Source organism: Cupressus sempervirens, chromosome 2 (assembly GCF_028749045.1).
Source record: "Cupressus sempervirens isolate cs-2001-9-10 chromosome 2, ASM2874904v1, whole genome shotgun sequence".
Taxonomy (NCBI): Eukaryota; Viridiplantae; Streptophyta; class Pinopsida; order Cupressales; family Cupressaceae; genus Cupressus; species Cupressus sempervirens.
This window is the reverse complement of record NC_143119.1, coordinates 413,727,534-413,749,652: the sequence shown is the minus strand read 5'-3', so window position 1 is coordinate 413,749,652 and position 22,119 is coordinate 413,727,534.

Here is a 22,119-nt window from a genome sequence, read left to right as displayed (position 1 = left end):
TACCTATGTACCTTGCATGTACAAATTCATTATAGTTAACTAGTTCACACCTTTAGAAATGCTCCTAAAGCATGAACACATGTACGTAAAATCCATAAGATATTTCAATTCATCCATCAATTAATGCATAATGAAACTTCACCTAATGAATTTTGGATAGGGGTAGGACCCCCAGTTTACCTCTTAGATACTCAAAACCATCCTTAGGAAATGGCTTGGTAAATATGTCAACAATTTGTTCCTTAGACTTTGAATACTAAAGAATTACTTTCTTTTCTTGTACATGTTGTTGATCTCAAATTGGTTTTGACAATTGAGTGTCAACACACTTTAGAAATTTTCTAAGTTCATGTCAAGCTAGTAACATATGTTGATTATAATATGTATAGACGTCGAGAAAGTTTCAAGTGCCGAGTGAACAATAGATACCAAGCAATTCAAGTGTCAAGTGAAAAGTAGATGTCGAGCAATTCAAGTGTTGAGCCAAACAGAATTATAGTATGTGTTGAGCATTAGTACTAACAAGTGTCAAGTAACACATAATTGATCTAGTTGTTTGTGATGGTACAAACAACTATGTAGACCATTTTTTGAGCTAACATATGAATAGATCTTGAAGCTTTGAAGATAAGATTAAATCTATTTGGATTCCCTATGCAATCAACATGCAACCAATCATAAAAAAGGAAGGAATTGAGTAGGGAAAATGGATGAGTATCAATCATGGATTCATACCTAACCCTAAGCCACAAAAGTCTTTTTTTTGGGGGATGAAGCCTCATAATTTAGTATGTGAGAGATAGCATTAGAGAATGCATGTGAGGAGGTGATACTAGCAAATATTTGAAGTGAAAAGGGGTGAATCGATTAGTATATATTCAAGGTGACTTAGAAGAAGGATAGAATTGTAGAATTAGTTATCAAAATAGAGGATCAAGGATACAACAATTTCACATTAGATTAGAAAGGATCAAGAAGGACTGAATTGAGATCTAAAATCAGCAATACTAGATTGTAGATGTATCAGATCAAACATTCTACTATACTTTCTAACAACTGTATCAGCAAAATGAAATCTTTTGTATTAAGGTTGACTTAACAATCATTGTGAAATCCTTTAACATGGTGGCATTCCAAGTGAATGTTTTAAGGTCCTTTATCCAAGAAAACTTTTAATAGGGTATTAGAATCCTTTAACAAGGTGGGATCTAACAATACTTTGTAAGCCTTTAACAGGGTAGGCCTTTCACATGGCAGATCATGAGAATGGTCAAATTATGTAACCTCAATAAGTGAACTTTATTGTTGTAGTAGTGAAGAACTATGAGTGTCATCCCCAGCCCAATTTTACCTTCTCATTGGAGGGTTTATGGGTAATCATATCTGGTGTCAAGTATTTATGAGAATGCATTTACATTACATGTTATTTCAATATGTTTATACATGCATTATTTTAAAGTTAAAAGTTTTATTGGCTAGAGATTAGTACTTCTAATTTATCCCCCTCTCAAAAGTATACATTTCCCATTTGTATTTGAAATAGTTGCTCCTTCAAGTAATGATACTTGGTTGAAATATGTTTTTTCTTTGCATGCATCACCAAACTTTTTGATATATTTTTAGAACTTTTGTTATCACAGTAAATAGTGACAGGCTTGATTACTTCTTCTTGTTTTCCTTCCAATAACTATTTGACCCATACAATATTTGAACAATTTATTAAAGTAAAAACATATTAAGCTTCAATAATAGATTGTGAAAGATAACTTTGTTTCTCGCTCATCCATGTGATCAACTTTTCTCCTAAGAAAAATGGTCCTCCACTTGTACTTTTTCTATCATCAACATTTCCAACCCAATCAGTATTTGTGTAGATTTTTGGTTAAAGTTTTCCTCTTGTTTATATCATAAGTCATACTCTTTAGGTCCTCTGAGATATCTAAATTCCCTTTTCACAAAATTTAAATGTCTTTCCCTTGGCTTAGATGAAACCTTGCAATAATTCCAATAGTTAGGGAAATATCTAGTCTACTATGTCCAACATATTGCAGCTTCCCAATCATAGATCTATATTGCATTTGATCAACCTCACTAGTAGTATCTTCCTTTGAAAATTTGACTCCAAGCAACATAGGCATACTAACTATTTTAGACGCATCCATCTCAAATGTTTTCAAGATTTATTTTACATACTCATATTGAGTAACATATATACCTTTTGGTGTTTGACTGACTTGAAATCCAATAAAACAATTATCTCTCCAAATATTGGCATTTCAAATTTAGGTCTCATTTGATCAAAAAATGACTTACTCAACATATCATTTTCACCAAACATTATATAATCAAAAAATATTTCAATAATCAACACCATATCTTGTGTTTCATTCTTCAAATACAAATTAATATGTTTACTTGTTCTAGAAAATCCTATCTTAATCAAATAAGAGTACAACCTTTAACACCATACTCTTGGGGCTTGTTTCAATCCATATAGTGGTTTGTCAAATTTTTTGACCATGTCCTTATTTCTAGGTTCAGTAAATCCTTTTGGTTGTTCAATGTAGACTTCCTCTTCAAGTATTCCATTCATAAATGTAGGTTTAATATCGATTTGGTAAACCCTAAATTTCTTGTATATAGCACAAGCCAATAGAGTTCTTACTCCTTCCAATCTTGCAATAGGTGTAAAATTATTACCTTAGTCAATTCCTTCTTGTTGGGCATAACCTTTACAAACTAATCTAACCTTGTTTCTTACCACTTCTCCATTCTCATTTAATTTTTTTTTTTAAAACAACTTTGTTCCAATACATTCTTATCAAAAGGTCTTGGTATAAGTCTCCATGTGTTGTTCTTCTCAATTTGATCAATCTCTTCATTTATAGAATTAATCCAAAATTCATCATTCAATGCAATTTTAACTGATCTAGGCTCAAAATTAGCAATTAGACATGTGCCTTCTCTTAGTTTTCTTCTTGTTTTCACTGAAAAACTTCTATCTCCAATTTTTTTTAAGTGAATGGTCTTTTCTCACATATTTGGCTTATATAGGTTTAGTTCTCTGATTATTAGTATTTTCTTTGCTTGGTGGGAGCTCATCTTCCTACTTGGGTTATATTTTCTAGTGCTCAGGTATAAATTTCTAAGATTTGGTAACCATTGCATGGTGCTTGGGTGTAACTATTTGATGCTCGAGTGCTACTGTTTGATGTTTGGTAGGCCTATGATGTAACTCAAGTAGAGTGTTTGGTACATCTTCATATACAAATAAAAAATTTGTAATCTTTAGGTTCTTTCTTGCTTTCTAGATCATTTCTCTTTGCAAACTCATTAGATATCACATTTTCACTTACAATCATCTTGTCAGTAGCTCTATTCAAATATTTGTAAATCTTTCTCTTAGATGAATATCCTAGGAATATACCTCCACACCTTTAACATCAAGTTTATTTTTTCTAGAATCCTTGTGAATGTAACATCTACTTCCAAATATTTTGAAATAACTTATAGTCAGTGTATGATCATACCATAGCTCATAAGATGTCTTATTTTTTCCTTTCTTTCTTCTCTCTAGAATATCTAGGAAACCTCCTTTTCAATCATCAGTTCCCTTGTATAATCTATGATAGATCTATTTCTGATTTTAACAATGTTATTTTTTTGTGGCATCCTAGGTGTAGATAACTATCTTTTGATACCATTCTTAGCATAAAAGTTAGAGAATTAAATAGAATTAAATTCACCACCACTATCATATCTTAAGAATTTCAATAATTTACTAGTTTCATTTTTAACTCTTTCTTTGTATCATTTAAACACATATCAAAATAATGTGATTTTACTTTCAGGAAGACTACAGTCACCATCCTTGAGTAATCATCCACAAATAATATAAAGTGTCTATCACCATAATAACTATCAATTCCAAATGAACCACATAAATCATTATACACTAATTCTAGAATATCATTGGAAGTGTGTATCTTTCTAGAACAAATAGAATTTATCATCTTACCAAGTTGGCATTCTTTGCACATAGCATTATCAGGTTTTTGTAGATCTAGTAAGCCTCTTACTCTTTTCTTTCTACTTATTTTCACCATATTTTCAAAGTTACCATGACACAACCTTTTATGCTATAACCACACATCCTCAATTGTATCAAATGAACATGTCTCAACTATAGGATCAAGGTAGAACAAGTTACCTTTGGTTTCCATTTCTATTCCAATCAGATTTCCTTCATCATCATTGATTTTGATCTTCCTTTTCTCAAATTCAAGATTGTGACTAAGTTATTCAACTAAGAAATACTTAATAGATTATATTTAAGTCCATGAACCCAATATGCATCATTACATCTAATATTATCATTCAACATTAATGACCCTTTACATTTCATCGAGTATGGAACATCAATACCAAGATTAAATGTTCTACCATAATCAATTTCTTCATTTTTTTCAAATTTACTTAAATCGCTAGTCATATGATGTGAAAAAACACTATCAATAATCTATGAGTCATTCTTTGTAACATGTTAAATAAGGGTAATTTCATTTTCATACTTTTCACCATTTGGCTTTTACTTGATTGCAACATAGACCATTTTAACTATTTCTTTATCATCATCAAAAGTTGTCTCGATATTCTCTTCTTCAAAAATGTAGCATGACTTCTTTCCTTTTTCTTTGTAATCCATGCCCTTCCTATACTTTTAGACTTTCTTATAATTTCTACCAGATTTGCCTCTATTAGGAAATTTAGTAGAAAAGTGACCAACCTCATTACATTTGAAATAAATCAAGGGTATTTTACCTTTATATTTACCTTTACCTCTTGATAAACTTCTAGCAAGTGACGCTTCAATATTATCTAGATCATCTTCAATTTTAGATCCACTTTCATCTTTGGTTTTCTTCTCTTTCTTTTGATTGTTGATGGTTAGTGAAGACTTAAAAGTTATGTCACAGTCCCTTCAAATATTTCATCACTATCAAAGAAATATAAACATTAACTTCAATACATACAATCACATGATAGACATTTCCAACTTGAAACTTAACTCATACATCAACTTCTTTCCAAACTATTATCAAATTGCTCCTTGCATTACTGACTTTTCTTTTTTAGATCTCGTTTCTTGCTCTTTCTCTCTTGTTTACTGACTTTGTTTATTGTGTCTTCTTCTTCTATTCTCTTTTCTCTACTTGGTTCACTTTGTTCATTACTTCTCTCTTCTCCTTCAATAACTTCACTCTTCACAACATCCTTCAATCACATCTCTTTCAACTTCATCAACTCTTGAAAAACATCACAATGAAATTATTACCTACTTCAAACTAGCATCGTAGAACTATTATTTTCTCCTCCTTAAATAGATTTCTCAATGCTTCCAAAGCCTTCCATATTTTTCCACTTAATAAAAAAATTTGATCATAGGTTTATAATTTAATTCCTTCATACAAATAATTTAGACACATAAAAAAAAAAACTTCATCTAGAACTTTGTGCCCATCCTTATCCTTCTTCACTTTCCTTTTGCATATCCTTCTTGAAATTTCTCCCTCAGAGATCTTGAAACAAACTTTGACTCTCATAGTAAACCTTGAACTTTCCAAATTTCCATCAAAAGTTGGTCTCAAATTCTAATTTCTTACTCTTATTTATCTAGCAGTCACTTGGTAAACATCATATTTACTCAAGAAACATATAACTTAGTTAATGCTAACTCAATTAGGAAACATTTTTCTAAACTCCATATTCACTTTATTTTCAAATACATAGTATTTCATCTGTATTTTCCCAAAAAAGTTCCAATTCTTCAATCAAGTGCTACTTAAAAAGGCTCTTGCATAGATTTAGGACAATCCTCTTATCCTTTCTACATAAAGGATTTTAGCTGAAAAAAAAACTACAATGTTAGTATTTTCCTTTGTTATATCAATGAGTAGAGAAAATTATTTACTAATGATTTTCAGCATTGCTTGTACAATGAAGAAATTAATGGCATTATCGTTAAGTATGAGCTTTAGTCAATGTTCAGAAATAACTCCCTATAAGTTCATCTCTAGTTTAGTTGCCTTCATCCCAATAGGAATATCCATGTCAAGCAATAATCCACACTACCCATGAACCAAAGACTTGAGTAATAAAGAAGGGAGGGTCTAAGGGATAATTATAAACCCATAATCAATGCAATTTTACTCAAAGCATTTTTGGTGAAAATTTCTAAAGAAACTTTCTTGCTTCTCAAAGTGACCAGAATTGAGACATGTAGCAAACTCTTTTTATGTCATAAAAAAAAAATGTGAATGAATAATACTACTACATAACCCAATAGGAAAATTTTGAGAACATGTGTCATGACTCCAACAATGAATTGAAGATGTGTTGAATCAATCAAATAGAAGTAATATTGAGAAACTTTCAAACGTGAATTCTCATGAAATAAAAAATCATTTAATTTGTATTGATTATTGTAAGAATTTTCCTAAGGGAAAAATTCACCTAGGAACTAAGAACTCAAACACAAGCACATAGTAGATCAAAGTAGACAGAGTATGATCAGAATAACAATGTATTCAATAACTAGTTTTTAAGAGTACACTAGGAGTGCCTGAATATAAAGGCCTCTAAGATACATCTAGAATGCTTCGTAATCAGCACCATGAAGTGTCATACAACCAAACACATGTCCACCAGATATGGGTTATCTTCCATTAAGCAGGGAAGTAAGTGTGGTGATGAGAGGATAAGCCTACAAGGATGTGACACGCAAAATAGTGTTGTAGACACCCTGTGCTTAAATAGAGTTGCGTACTGCTGTGTTGTCTACATGACAACTCAAAAGGTGTGCAAACTCTTAAGTGTCTCACAAATAAAAATAATAAAGTAATGCAAAATAATTAAATAATGCATTAAACCTAAGTAAACTTAAGTAAGTGTAATAATTAAATACTTATTTACACCAACACCCCCCCTTAATTGCAACTTAGGGTAATTCCTTTAAGCTTACAAAATAGGATTAAGATGCATAATGGGTCCCGACTAGTAGGCCATGTTAGGTACCCATGTACATAATGAAAATGCAAATCTCTCATAAAGCGGGGAAAGAGGGAAAACCTCATAGGAAAAACCCTCCCCCAAAAAGAGAGATAAAGATGGATGCATCGATGGATGGAGTAATCAAGACCCCCCCATTACGACCTACATCCAATATATACATAAGAGAATTAGAGAAGGAAGAGAGATAGAATAGGCTCCCCCCCCAAAAGAAGAATGCCAACAACTGAAAGCTACTCCAATGAAGAAGCTTATCCATGAATGCAAAAAGGTTTTCCTCCCCTTAGGAAGAAACAATGCCAAAGGTACAGTCCTGAAGATGTGTGCTAACCCTGAAACCTGCTCAAGTATCCCTATCTTGATGTTGAAGTTCACCCCTTCCTACTGTGCTAAAAAGAATGAATGTAGATCTGGCAAGGATGTCTGTTGAACCTGTTCCACTGAACCATCTATCTCCTCAACTGACAAAGAGACCTCCACTAATTATTGTTCATAAGGATCCACAATCATGCCAACCCATGAAGATTGATCATGTAGAGAATGGACATGAGGGTCAGACTGAGCCCTCACAACAACTATAGAAGTATCATCATCAATGAGAAGATGTAAGTCCTCAAGATTGTCTCCCATGTCAACTAAAGATGGAGCTGGAAGACAAGATGTACCATGTTGTGATGGACCTTTCACTATGGCAATACAAGTGCATGGACTAAATTGATGTGACCTCTCACTACAATTGTCGAAAGAAACCCACGTGTCTAAACTTGTTGAAGAACTATCCATGGTGTCACTATCAATTTCCACTATGTATGATGTGCAAAGAGGAGTAGAGGATAAGCTGGGAGAACTTTCCTCAAAATGTACATCCTTCTCCACAAAGATCTTGTGAGTCTCTGGATCCATAAGTCTGTAAGCCTCCACATTGTCTTCATAACCAATGAAGGTACAAGGCCTAGATGCTGGTGCCTTGCAACTCCTCGAAGATAGGTTTTCCCATGCTAGACAACTAAAGACTCTAAGGTGACTCACAACTAGTTTTCTGCCGCACCATGCCCCAAAATGAGTCTTGCCATCTAAGGCTGGATGAGGAGACCTGTTAAGTATGTGAGTAGCACTGCTAATGGCTTCAACTTCAAGTATAGGATTGAGAGACTTGGCCTTAATCATGAAACTTTCCATGGTCTTGAGAGTCCTAATCCTCATAGCTGCAACATCTGTCTTGTGCAGACTAAATGCTGGTGAGTTCTGAAGATCAATCCCCTCAATTCTGCAAAAGTGCTTAAGTCTTCTGTCAACATACCTGTTCTCATTATCCACCCTTAGTACTTTGATGGCTTTCCTTGACTTGTGTTCAACATGAGTCTTGAAGTCTTGAAGCTTATGAACCACTTCATTCTTATGATGAAGGAAGAAGACCCAAGTAAATCTCAAAAAGTCATCAACAAATATGAGTATGTAGCAGCCTTGGTTGACTAAAGTCACCGCAAAGGGTCCTGCTAATACCATGTGAACTAGTCAAAGAACAACTGGAGCTCGAGAAGACTTCCCTTTATCATACTTCTCCTTGAGATTCATATCCACTGAATAAGATGAACATTCTCCCTTAGAAAAGATGATATTAGGTAGACCTTTGACCATATGTTTAGAGAAAAGTTGTTGAAGGGAGCAGAAGTCAAAGTGACCAAACCGCTCATGCCATAAGTTGATTTGAGAAGTAGAGCGAGTTAACAAGACTTGGGAAGGACTCTTAGGCATAAAGTGGCAAAACAAATAAAGCATCTTGTCTTCATTGACTTTCCCCACTGCTACCAATGAATCATCTTTGAGACTTTGCACCATCACTAAATCAAGAAGGAACTAAACTTTATGACCATCTCCAAGGTGAGTGATTTGGTAAACTGATAGGAGATTGGAGCTTAGATTTGGAACCTAGAGAACATCTTTGAATTCCCCATCTTCCATTTCTACATGTCCTTTCCCTTCAACTTCCATCTTAGCATCATCTCCCATGAAGATGTGTGGTACCTTTGACTACTTCAACAAAGAAAAGTCTTCCCTTGAAGAACCCATGTGGTAAGAGGCACCTAAGTCAAGTATCGATTCTGAAGAAGAATTTGTGTTTGCCATAAGTGCTTGACCTTTACCCTTCGAAGAGGTTGGAGTAGAATCCTTGGAAGTACCTGGCACTTGAATCTTGTTCTTCTTGAGTAGATTTTCTAACTCATCAATTCTGTTTTTCTTGCAATGATGCTCGTCATGATTTGGCTTTTTGTAGTATGCACAAAAGAGTTTGTCCTTCTTTTCATTACTTCCCTTTTTGTTTGAAGAAGAACTGCCTTGTTGAGAGGAGGATTGTTGTGTCTTAGATTGTGTTTTCTGCTTCCACTGCTTCTTCTTCTTGTTGCTTTTCCCCCCTTGAGTTGATTTGTGATCATCACTAGCCACTAAGGCTTTGGTCTTAGATGACTTGAGAAGTCCAAAATCCACGTGAGATTGTTCAACAATCAACATGTCTATAAATCCATCAAAGGAAGGCTTCTGGTAAGTAGATCCCATGGTCAACCTGTGAGTATTAAAACTCAAAAAAAAGTTGGCATACTCAAAAGGTAGCCTCTTTAGGATGTGATGAATTAACCTATCATCCTTCATGGGATTTCCACAATCTTTAAGAAGTGCCCTATACTCATTGACTTTAATGATATAATCTTGAATTGTGTCATAATTCTTAGGATCCAAGAGAAGTAGATCATCTTCAATCTGAAATCCCTTTTCTTCATCCACTTTACCATACAGTTGTTCAAATTTATCCCAAGCTTCTTTAGATTCTGAACAATTTTTAATGTGAAAAAGAAGATCCCGATGTACACAACTCTTGATAACACCTAAAGCTTGTCGATCATGATTTTGCCAATCAATGATTTCTTTACCATCAGTAGCTTTGGTAATTGTACCATCAACATAAAGACTATATTCTTTTTCCATTAATCTACTCCATGCAATATCTTTCTAAGTAGAATAGTTGCATGAAGTTAGAGGAGGAAATTAAAAACCCATGATGCAAAAATGAAAAGAGCACAAAATAGAGACACAAGAAACATAGTACACACCCCCCCTTTTCACTTAATCAAAAGACCCCCCCAAAAGAGATGCTTTTGGCACTTTATAAGTAGTGCATTTACAATGGGCCACTTGTCAAAATAAACAAAGTGGACTTTCTGATTTTGATTTTACAACTGCCTTATAAGGCTAAAATTTTTCACTTAAGCACTGTAGCTGAAATTTACAACAATTTTGAAAAAGAATCAAAGCTTTACAATGCCAAAGAAGGCCTAATTCTAAAAGTGAGAAATTGGTCCACACAACCCTAGAATTTGACTTTAGATTTGGAAAGTAGATAAAAAAATACATACTTTCAAATTAAAAAAAACCTAAAAAAGTGACCAGATGTGCCCGTACGGAGCTTTTGAAGTTGCAAAATGTAGGATTATGCACATACAGTCACAAAAAAATGCAATTTTTGCAACATTTGTGCACCAAAACTAGAAAACAACACCACCACTAGAAAATTTAGGAAATTCTTCCTAATTTCAAAAAAAATTGCACCTAAATTGAAGTCTGGATGTCCAAGATATGAGCTCACGAAGTCAGGCTGCCAAATTGAAAAGCAATCTAGAAAGGGGTCTAGAAGAAAAATTGTGTCTAAATTTGACAGTCAAATGGTTGTCAAAGCAGTTGTAAAACATCTGGGAATGACTGTCAAACAGTTATCAATTTCAACCTCAGGAAATGATGTTGTTAGCAAAAAAGGCCCAGTTGGTGACGTGTCAGCTGGTTGGACATGTCTGTACTATACAAATGGGACATGTGTCAATATTTTGTATGCTAACATGTTAGTACGCTAGCTATCCACATGGATGACATGGCAATACCAGATGTCACTGACTTGGATCTCTGGTTGATTGGACTATTGATTTGGCATCCTGCATGTCAAATCTGCTGACGTGGCTAATGCATTTGAAAAAGTCACCGCTGAATTTTTGAACACTTCAGGTGGAGGTAAAAAATAGCGGGAGGTTTTTTTAAAAAACCACGGTGCATGCAATCATTGCCGGAGATTTGAAGGTGTGGCCTGAAAATTATTTGCAAACGCTTGAGATAACAAACATTGTGTAGGCTTTGCTCACGGATGCTGAAAAAATGATGCCGAGATCTACTTTCACATGTGGGCGGGAGTTTAAACAATTGTTGTAGAATAGGAACTCATCACTGGGAAGTCTGGGCAAGAAACAGGACTGCTACTCTGAAAATGGATGTAGGTACGATGCCTAAGGAAAGCGTGGGTCAGGATAGATAAAACCCTCATTGGAATGTTCTCTATCAGAAACTTGAGCAATGGTTACCAGAATAACAAATTTGTTTACCAGAAGTGTGGGTATTAATCCCACATTGAGCGGGTTGCAGTCTTTGCTATTGTTGAAAAACAACAGTGCTCACAATGATGTGTGAAGTGAAGTTCTCGAAAGAAGGCTTGCTGGGAATTTTTGAAAGATCTTGCCATGCTAGTAATGTGGCCAGAATTGTGGACCATACCTTTGATGATAGGGTTCACTGGGGTTTAAATATGGTCGCTAAATTAGGCAAAAACTTGGCTGATCTTTCACTAGTACATTTGGGCTCATTTTTCAACTTTTATTGGTCAAAATTTTGACCCATTTTTTGACCAATCTTTGACCAAATTTGACCAACGAATTGGTCGATAATTTTTCAGTCAAAAATTCAATGAACCTACTAGATGTTCAAAATTTTGACCAATACATTGGTCAAAAAATGTTCAGGTTGTTGAGCCATTTTCTACCATTCATTGGTCGAACTTTCGACCAATGCTTGGTAGAAATTTGCGAGACATTGGTCAAAATTTTGACCAATGCATGGTAGAAAACTAGATGGCATTGGTTGAAAACTTTTTGGTCAAAAATTTGACCATCCAATAGGTTGGTCGAAACTTTGACCAATATGGTAGTCGAAAAATGTTGGCATTGTCAGCACATTTTCTGCCATTCATTGGTCGAACTTTCGACCAATGCTTGGTAGAAATCTGTAGGGCCCATATCATGGATAGCGATATTATGGACCCACTTCTTGTGTACTAGGTACAAAGATTTTTGATCGTGAGATTGATCTGGGATCAAAGGGTGGCATTGACTCGCTATGAAGAAGCGCTCGGAAGTTAATTATAGCGAGTTAGTGAGTGTGGCCCACCACTGTTGAAGTAAAATTGTTGTCCACAAGATCAAGTCTAGATCAATGAAACTCGTTGACTTGCTATAAAGAGATGTGCAAAAATTAGGTATAGTGAGTTAACAATCAATGGACCCACCATCATGTTCTTAAAGGTTGTTTAAATTGTCTATCACACGATTAAAGTAAGATCAGTGATCATCGCTAGCTCACTATGGAAAGGTGCTCGAGAATTATGTATAACAAGTTAGCGAGTTGATCATACATGTTCATAGTCATCCATGGGCCCGATTTGAAGTGCCAGCCTTGAAGGAAAGGTAGAGGTGGAGGTGTTTTATTGGCTTGACTGCCAATGTGTTCAGAAGAAAGCTGAGTCAGCTTAGTTGTCATTCCCAAATCGTAGGATTTTTCAAGGATCAACGACACAAGTTTAAAAAAGAAAGTGTGATGCCACTCTATTTTTTTGTTTGATGCATTTATGATAAGTGAAAGCTTTGTGTGTGGGAGAAACAAAGTATAACATAGAGATTTTCATTAATTCCAGTCCCACGTGAACATAGATTGCAAATTTTCTGAGCACAAGAGCCTGATTGATTGTGTCATGTTAAGCCTGGTAAAGATGTGAAACTATTCTTCTATCGTTCGAGAGAAATTTTAGAAGTTCAAAGAAGAACAAGTTCAGCAAGTCAAGTAAGTACTCATATTATAACCTCTATGGCATTCCAATTCTCTCAAGACTGTCAAAATGCCTCCTAAGAAACCATTCTCTAGGAAAATTAATTATATGGATAGGAATGTCCACGATGATTTATTAGAATTACTCCCAGAATCTACTGTAGAGGCTGCATAAGTTAAAAAGTTAATTTCCTTAAACCCTAGGCTTAAAATTGGTGATGGCCTATATGACAAGGGGAACTGGGTTAGGGATGCAACAACTACTCAAACTAGCCTTATCTTGTTTAAAAAGTGGTTATTGAAAAGAAAGTTGTTTGCCCCACATGCTATTGTCTGGAATTTTGATTTGGGAAAGTTAGTAGTCCCAAGTGTTTTCATGGATTATGATTTTCTTGAAGCCATTGCTAAGAATTATGACCAAGCCATTAGGGTTGTAAGAAGAAAGGATGGTGTGCTTTTGGTCTTGATTACTCCTGAAGAAATTAGAGAGGTTTTTCACCTGGAACCATTATCAGACTACCATGTGCAAATCAATTTGCTAGAATTAGAGAATGAATATAAATAAAAGAAGGATGTAATTAGGGGTGGTGCACTAAGGGCACATATTGGTACAATAGGAACTTTGCCAGTAATTACTACAACCTCTAGAGAGCCTTTTAAGAAGATGATTTTCACTTCCCGGGCAATAGAGATATACAGGACCTTATGCCGAGTTTTTGGTGAAGATGAGCAAGAATTTATGCCCATTGGTTTCATGTACATGATGGTTCAGATTGCTTCCTTTAGTGTAGATGTTATTTTCAATTTTGCTTCCTTTTTGGCTGAAGAAATTCACATTGGTTTAGTTGGGATTGTGAAGGGCAAGATGGAAAAAAACTTTTGGTCACTACTCTCTATTAATGCATATGTTTTTGTTCAAAGGAGTGACATATTTTGGTAATGAGATGGAACTAAATAGAGAGGAGAATAGGGAAATACTGCTAGTCCAGTTGTGGAGTGTAGATATGACCTAGGATGCAAGTAATGCTAGTTTTGTCAGATTTGATAGATATTTTGCTGCTAAATTGAGATGCCTCATATTGAGTGACAATCCCAGAATTCCTAGGGTACTAATGAATCTCATCAAGCCTATGGATAAATCCCATGACTTGAAAGTTTCACATGATTGGGGAGATATCATCCCCTCATGTTTTGCCTTACCAAGTTCCTTTGAAGGTGGGAATGGCTGGAGTTTTATGGCAATTAGGGGGAGTGGAAGAAATGCTTTTGTTGAAAAGGCAATTAGGGTCAATTTTCGCTACCTGCACAGTGGCCCATTAGTTTGTGATTACAAAAGGGGGATGGATCTTTTTGCATAAAATTTTGGAGCAGTATATGATGCCTGTCTCTCATCCCCATTTTTGTGATTCTGGGGGATTTTTCAATCAGATGTTGAGGCATAGAATCAAGTTGGGACTGGTCAAGCACAATTCTTATTATCTAGAGGATATTATAAGGAATGAATTCTCATTGCAGGAGCAGGAAACTAAAAAGGAAAAATTGAGAGTTTATTCTCGGGTCTTAGAATTCATTCATTGTTTTGATAATAAAGATGATCCTTTGGATAATGCTATTATAGAGGTTGACAAAATAAGTAAGCTCATGAATACCTTCCCTGAAATAATGGAGGTCATGAATGAAAAGAAATAATTTTTTATTGATTCATATCCTGATAAGGCTTGAGAGGTCATGAGGAGGTTGGCTTTCACTCCAAATGTGAGAACTAATAAAATAATTGTACAAAAGAGGCCTGGATATACTATAATTTAGAATAAAAGGGTTCCTATATATAAGGGCAAACAAATAATAGGATCTACCAGTATAGCCCAAGAGGAGAGACCTGAAGAGCCTAGTCCTAAAAGGAAAAAGGTAATGACAAAAGAAAGGCCTCAAGATGAGGAATATTCACCCACCTAGTCCCCTTTGAGGATTGGAGAAGAGCAGCTCACTAGTGAATAGGTTGAAAAAATGTGATCATAGGGAGATATTTTTATTACTCAAGCAGAATTAGATGAGGGTAACCCTCTAGAACTTCCTCTCCCAAGTTTGGATCTAAAAATAGCTGATTATTGAGGCAGGGAGTTGGACCCTATATTAGAGCAAGCAAGTCATCATTTTTTGACTGATGACAGTTTTTTGAAATCAAGGGCTTTTCAGCAGTTTGCATGGAGGACAAACATGAATGTTTTTGAGGAGAAATGTAAAAAGATGAAAATAGAGCATCCAAAAATGGATGAAACTTCCATGCAAAAAAAAATTAAAGAAGAAATGATGAAGGAATTGCAGAATATAAGCCCTAAGGAGGGGAGGAAAATGATAAAGGCATCTAAAATTTAATTATTGCCGAATTGGGATATTGCAGATGCATTAATTTTCAATTCAGTTTCAAGTAGATTGGAGTTGCAAGACCCAAATAGAAGAGACTTCCAAGGAACTTCATTCATTGAAGATCAACTTGCATTGGTCAGTTGGTCATTGAGAAAGGGATCTAGAGCCACACCATCACAATCAGCTGAGTCTAGGTTGATTGGAAATATACTTGTAAGAAGGGTTGCTGACACTTGACATGTACAGGCAGCATATTGGAATGTGGATTCTTCTAAGTTTGTGTTGGCCACTACTAAGAAAGAGGAATAGGTTATGTCTGAGTTACAGAATAAATATGAAAGACTTCTTGAGGCCTATAATAGGGAGGTAAAAAGGAGAATTGAACTTGAAAACAAGGCAATGGGGAAATCCACAAGGCCAAGAATAACATACACTCATCTTCCAGTGGAACCTTTTAAATCCACCCCCCCTGTAGAGATACCAGACACACCTCAAAGGCCTAAATATTATACAACTGAGAAATTTGAAGAAGAGAAGAGCAAACTATGGGCCTTACATGTAGAGTTAAATATGCAGTATGAGGATAAGCTTAGAAAGGCTCTAATGTATTTAGCAGACAAAATTGAGTGGCCCTTATTCTTTGATTAGTTGGTAAAAGTGATAGATATATGGGAGGAATTGAAAACTCATGATGATACCCTAAAGCCTATTGTTAATAAATGGGGAAGAAGGGAAAAGGAAATCACCCTTCTATGTTATTCAGTTATAAAGTCTTGCAATAACCATGTTGAAAAATTGTATGATATTGCTAATGGCCTGTCAGATTTTGATAACAGGAGAGTTTCTCTACAACTAAAAATTGTTTCTTATTTGAATAAGTACAAGAATAAAAAATTTGATCTATTTCCTTGTGCCTTGGATAGAAAGAAGGAATTGAAAAATAAGCAAGAGTGGAGTAAAGAATTGGATGACCTTTTATACACAAGGATAAATAAAGTTATTAATGAAAAGGGGCATGCCTAGTGGGCCACCATGACAGAGCAATTGGTTAAAGTCCAATTCTTTTTTGATTCTTTGAAGCAAGAATTTGTTGGTTTTGAAAAGGAGGCTGGTTATATTTTAAAAAAGCAAAATGATATCCTACAATTCAGCTAGTCGGATGATATACAATTTGAAACTTGGATGACAGATCTTCTATTGGACAAGCAGTTAGAGGAGGACAGTTCAGATGATGATGAGAAACAAGAAGGCGAGGTGCAGGATATTGACACCTCTGCACCAGAACTAAAAAAAGAAGAAGGGGAAAAGGTAATAATGCTTGGTCAGGGTGAAAGCAGTGAGAACCCGTAGGAGAAAATTGATTTGGAGGTATCACAAGATCATCCTTCTTTGGCCAGCTTGGTAGCCATGTATTCTGAGAAGTCAAAATAATGAGAGACAAATCAAAAGTTGATGATTCACAACAGAAACCAGAACGGGCCTACCTGAAGGAATATTTGATATGCCTAGCATTGTGTTGTGATTGTTTTTGTCTTTTGTATGATGCTTTGTTCCTTGGACACTTGTCAGATCACAATTCCCCTTTGCTTGTTGCAACTCATGCTATATAAATGATTTTTCAAGGCATTGTGATGATCTGAGACTTGTGCAATTTTTTGTTTCTTTCAAGAAGAGTACATATTCATTCGGTCCAATAATATGCAGAGGTTTTGATTTTGCTTCTATTGTACTTTCTGATAAGCAAATTGAAATGACAGAAATGGCAATCTATTCTGGGCATTCAATTGGTTTTCTATTGGTTATTGTATTAGTCATATGAAAAGGATAATACAAAGGGGTATTTACACTATATCTGTGGATCATCAATTTTTGTCTCCAATTTATGGGTTTGTTTACTTTGAAGTCATTTAAATAAGGTTTATTTGGCTGAATGCAGTTTGGATGGGTTGTATGCTAGTTTTATTGTTGCTTTTAATTCAAGCAATTATATAAATGCTTCAGTAAATAAATTATGACAACCTCATTATCTCCCAACAATAATAGTGACTACAAGTGGTAGGAGAGAATCTACATTGGAAACTTCAGAATAAGTACAGTTGACTATGCCTAACCAGTCACTGGTTTGAATGCACCAGTATATTATTCCTTACTCAACCCGCAATGAAAATTAAAAGAATGTGTGGACAAGATTAAAAAAATAATAAAGTGTTCTCACATTAAATATTAGTCAAAATGCATTTGATACATCATAGGAACTCATTGTTGCATAGGATAGAGACTGAATTGCAGAGAACAAGATTATTTTATTGATTATAATTTTTTCACAATGCCTTGTCTCACCACCCCAACTCTACTTCTCCCCCAAACACTCGACAAATCCCTTCTAAATAACCAAATAACAGTAAAAAACCACTACTATCTAACTATCTGACTGTTACCAATTAGTTATAAACTCAATTTTGTTTTCTAAGTTGACACAAAGTGTCAACTTCGACAACTTACAATCATATATGCCTTTAATATATTTCACTAACCTTTTCAAAGGTTTTATAACTTCACTAACCCTTCCAAAGACACCTAAAACCCTTACGAGTTGTACTAGGCCTAAAGACATCTAAAACCCTTACAAGCTTTTCTTTGCATTTTTTCTACATTTGATACTTTTCTTATAGGTGGACATGTCTATCACAAACATCCAACATGTCTATCCTTAGACTTCATGGCAAAAACCTTACAAACAACACAAAAACAATAAGGACATGAACCATCCAAACATCTCTAATAGCTTGTGGATATCCCAAAGATGCATAAGTGCATGACTTGTGAAAACCAAAAAGATAAGACTAACTTGTATAACAAGTGAATAACCAAAATGATTTTATGTCTATGTTATGTTTGACAATGACAATGATATTTGGATTCCAGTATGAGGAAATTTATATCAATCAATTCATTAAATATCATTTGAATACAAAGAAGATTTTAAGAGATTCAAGAGCATAATAATAAACCAAATTTGTGGAAGACCTAAATCAGACCTAAGTGAATAGACATGTGAAGGCTTATTTTGAATATGATGAGCAGATCTAAGGCAAAATTTTTATGAAGGTATATTCCAAGTTTAGAGAATTTATTGAAAAACACTATTTCAAATCTTGGAGGATTTTTCATAAGTACAAGGTAGATTTTTTGAAGACCTCGAAGGAGATCTAAGGCAAATCTACCTACATTATAAACACTTTGCATTTCAAAGGTCAGTTCCTTCTGCATTACAGGATTTGAGGTTGGTGTCTCATGATAATTGAGTCTACACATTTGTTTGAAGTTATATACATGCATACATATATGTGTGTGTGTGTGTACAGACACACACAATTTACCTACAATGATTTCCATGCTAAATAGTATATGCATCTTGTCTTCTTTTGTTAGACATCAACTATGTGAATGCTTTTTACATTGCTTTCAGTTGACTAAATATATATAATAAAATATGTAGGTTTCTATGCCAAACTAACTCCAATGTGGACAAATATCTAATAATTGGGATTTAAACTAAGAAAGAACTATATGTTCAAGGAACCAAAAGATGATTGCAATGAGACTATTACAAGTGAAAAAACTTCAGTCTTGTTAAAGAGAATTGGGATGTGTGTTTGAAGACTTAACAAATTTGAGCTTCACTTGGTTTCAAGAATACTATAATATTCTCTACTTAACAAGGCCAACCACATGAAGGTGGAAGCTCATATGGCCTCACCCCCCTCCCCCTAACATTAATCTAAAGTACCCATTATCATCTAATTACATACTTCATTCATTCATTCATTCATCCATTTATGAACAATAACATTCAATCAATACAATCACATAACATTCATTAATATGATATAAAAATCATTAATACACAATACTAATCAAAACTTCATTAACACATAACAATATTCATTAACATAAAATAAAAATCTGTATTAATACGCATCATTCATACATAATTGCTTAAAACAAAGTTCTTTCATTATCCAACAAGGTTTATCAAAGAAGATTTTTAAAACATCATTTCTTTTTTTTGTGTTTCTGAGCTCTCTTAAGAAAAGTGCTCATAGGGACATCCATATCTGCTTCATTCTCCTCCTCTTCTGGCACGTGTAATGTCAAATTACGATGGCTCCTTCTCTTTGGAGGAGCAGGAGGTTGCTGCACTAAAGGGGGCTCTGTTGCAAGAACAATTGAATGCGATAAATTGGCATACTCTTTTTCTTTTTCTAACTATTACAAGTTTGTAGTTAAGTACGAGTACAACATAAAATGCATTTTTCTTACCTGACAATGCCACATCATGTACATTAACATTTTGATCTGCTACTGCATCAACATGTTGAACACTTGGAACATGGTCCAGTGCTTTAGCATGATGTTCAACATGCTCTGAAATATTCAAAAAAATGATACACGTCAAATTCCAACTGAAGATGTTAAATTGTATTCATAATTGCATAATTAATTTCCAATAGAAAATTAATACCTCCACCACTATAATGCACATCATGGCCTTCGTCAGGAGCAGGTTCTATGGTAGGATATGAAGGCTGCAGTAAAATGTTATGCACATCGTTATGTAGTCAATTTACGTTTAAAACTAATACCAAAAAAGAATCTTCTCAACTATTTAATTTCATTTACTTTTAATCTAACCAATTTACCTGTGAGATATCATTTGGTGCATTGGATTCTTGGGCAAGGCTTACAGATTCTTCGTGTAGGCGTGCAACCACAACTTTATAGCCTTCCTTCAAGGCAATTTTTCTATCTTCATCTGTGACCTCCACATTGAAATCTGTACCCTATGGTTTTTGCTTGATAACGTCAATTTTCCATGTATGGTTTCATTAAAAAAAATTTTTGCAACATTATATTTAAAAAAAGACAAAATTCATTGCTCTACTTACAAGTCAAGACTGCAGATTCATATAGCCACCAGAGCCAAGTTTGTGTTGGCCAACCTTTTCTATTCTCGCTTTTGTAGCCACGGATGTGTCCTGCAATCTATGAACAATTTATAACATCTTAGATTATATATTTACAAATATCAATAATTAGTGCATGATTACAATGTACTTAATACTATAATAACATACCTCTTTTTTCCCTGTGTAGCTTCATTATCTCTATCTTCACATAGCCTTTTCTCCTTTGCATCTTCTATTATTTCATTCCACTCCATTGGTGGAATCATAGTAGGATGGTCATACTTTGGTTTATCCTTAAGACCCCTTCTATATTGATCCCACATAGTCTTTATATGCTTTGTTGCTCTTTTTAGAAGTAGGCCAGTGTCAAAAATGTTTTTCCCAAATTTCTCCTCAATGGATGCAATCAGCTGATTTTTTAATTCCCCGGCTTGTAAATTTCACCTTTTTAAAAACAAATAGATTGTTAGATCAATAACTTTAATATATTACAATAAATAGAAGAAAATAAAAATTATGTAGCAATGATATGAAACTATGTACCTTTTACGTATGGTGGGTCCAAACAGTCTCAATGTCATATGAAAAAGATGTTCAAAGAAAGCATTATTACCTACTAAAACATAAAGGGTTTATCAGTCCAAAATGAGTAATGTAAAAGTAAACTAAATTTACACTTTAAAAAATATCAATTTTAAAGCACCTAGAAGCTTTTGTTCTCTTAATGGAAACATAGTTTTCTTATTCAGCAACAATGTCCCTTCATACGAACTAGTACTAATCACACGAACTGCTCTAGAAAATGGATCAGCTTCAGTAGTACTTCTCTTTGTTGCTCTATCAACTGAAACATCATAAAAATTAAATGACAATTTTAGTACTGCTCTTTTTTGGTCTACCTCCTTGCCTATGTCCATGTCTCTCTATGTGTGGCTATATATATATATATATATATATATATATATATATATATATACATATACATATATATATATATATACATATACATATATATATATATATACATATACATATATATATATACATATACATATATATATATATATACATATACATATATATATATATATATGTATATATATATATATATATATGTATATATATATATATATATATGTATATGTATATATATATATATGTATATGTATATATATATATATATGTATATGTATATATATATATATATGTATATGTATATATATATATATATATATGTATGTATATATATATATATATATATGTATGTATATATATATATATATATGTATGTATATATATATATATATATGTATGTATATATATATATATATATGTATATATATATATATGTATGTATGTATGTATGTATGTATGTATGTATGTATGTATGTGTGGTGTGTGTATGCATGTGTTTTTGTGTATGCAAGCTTCTGTAGACATCATTTAAGCTCTAATGTGCTACTTCATTGTTCATCAACTTGTAGAAAGACATTACAAAATATAGCACATTACAAAATATAGCAAAACAAGGTTTTACTAGTTCTACTGGGCATAGACGATGATGTTTGCATGGTCCTTATTGCCGACAATGTAGCAGACAATAGTGGACCACCAATCAAAGGAGGAGTTCGCACTTCATCATGAGATGAATAATAGAATATTGTTAGCAAAGACATTTGCAATGGATAAAGATCAAATGGGATACTAGCGAGAAATGTCGACAAAAAAAAAGGTAAGTGTTATAATTTTGATCAAAACAAACAAAGTGTTACTTACATGAAGGTATTGTGAAACAACCCTG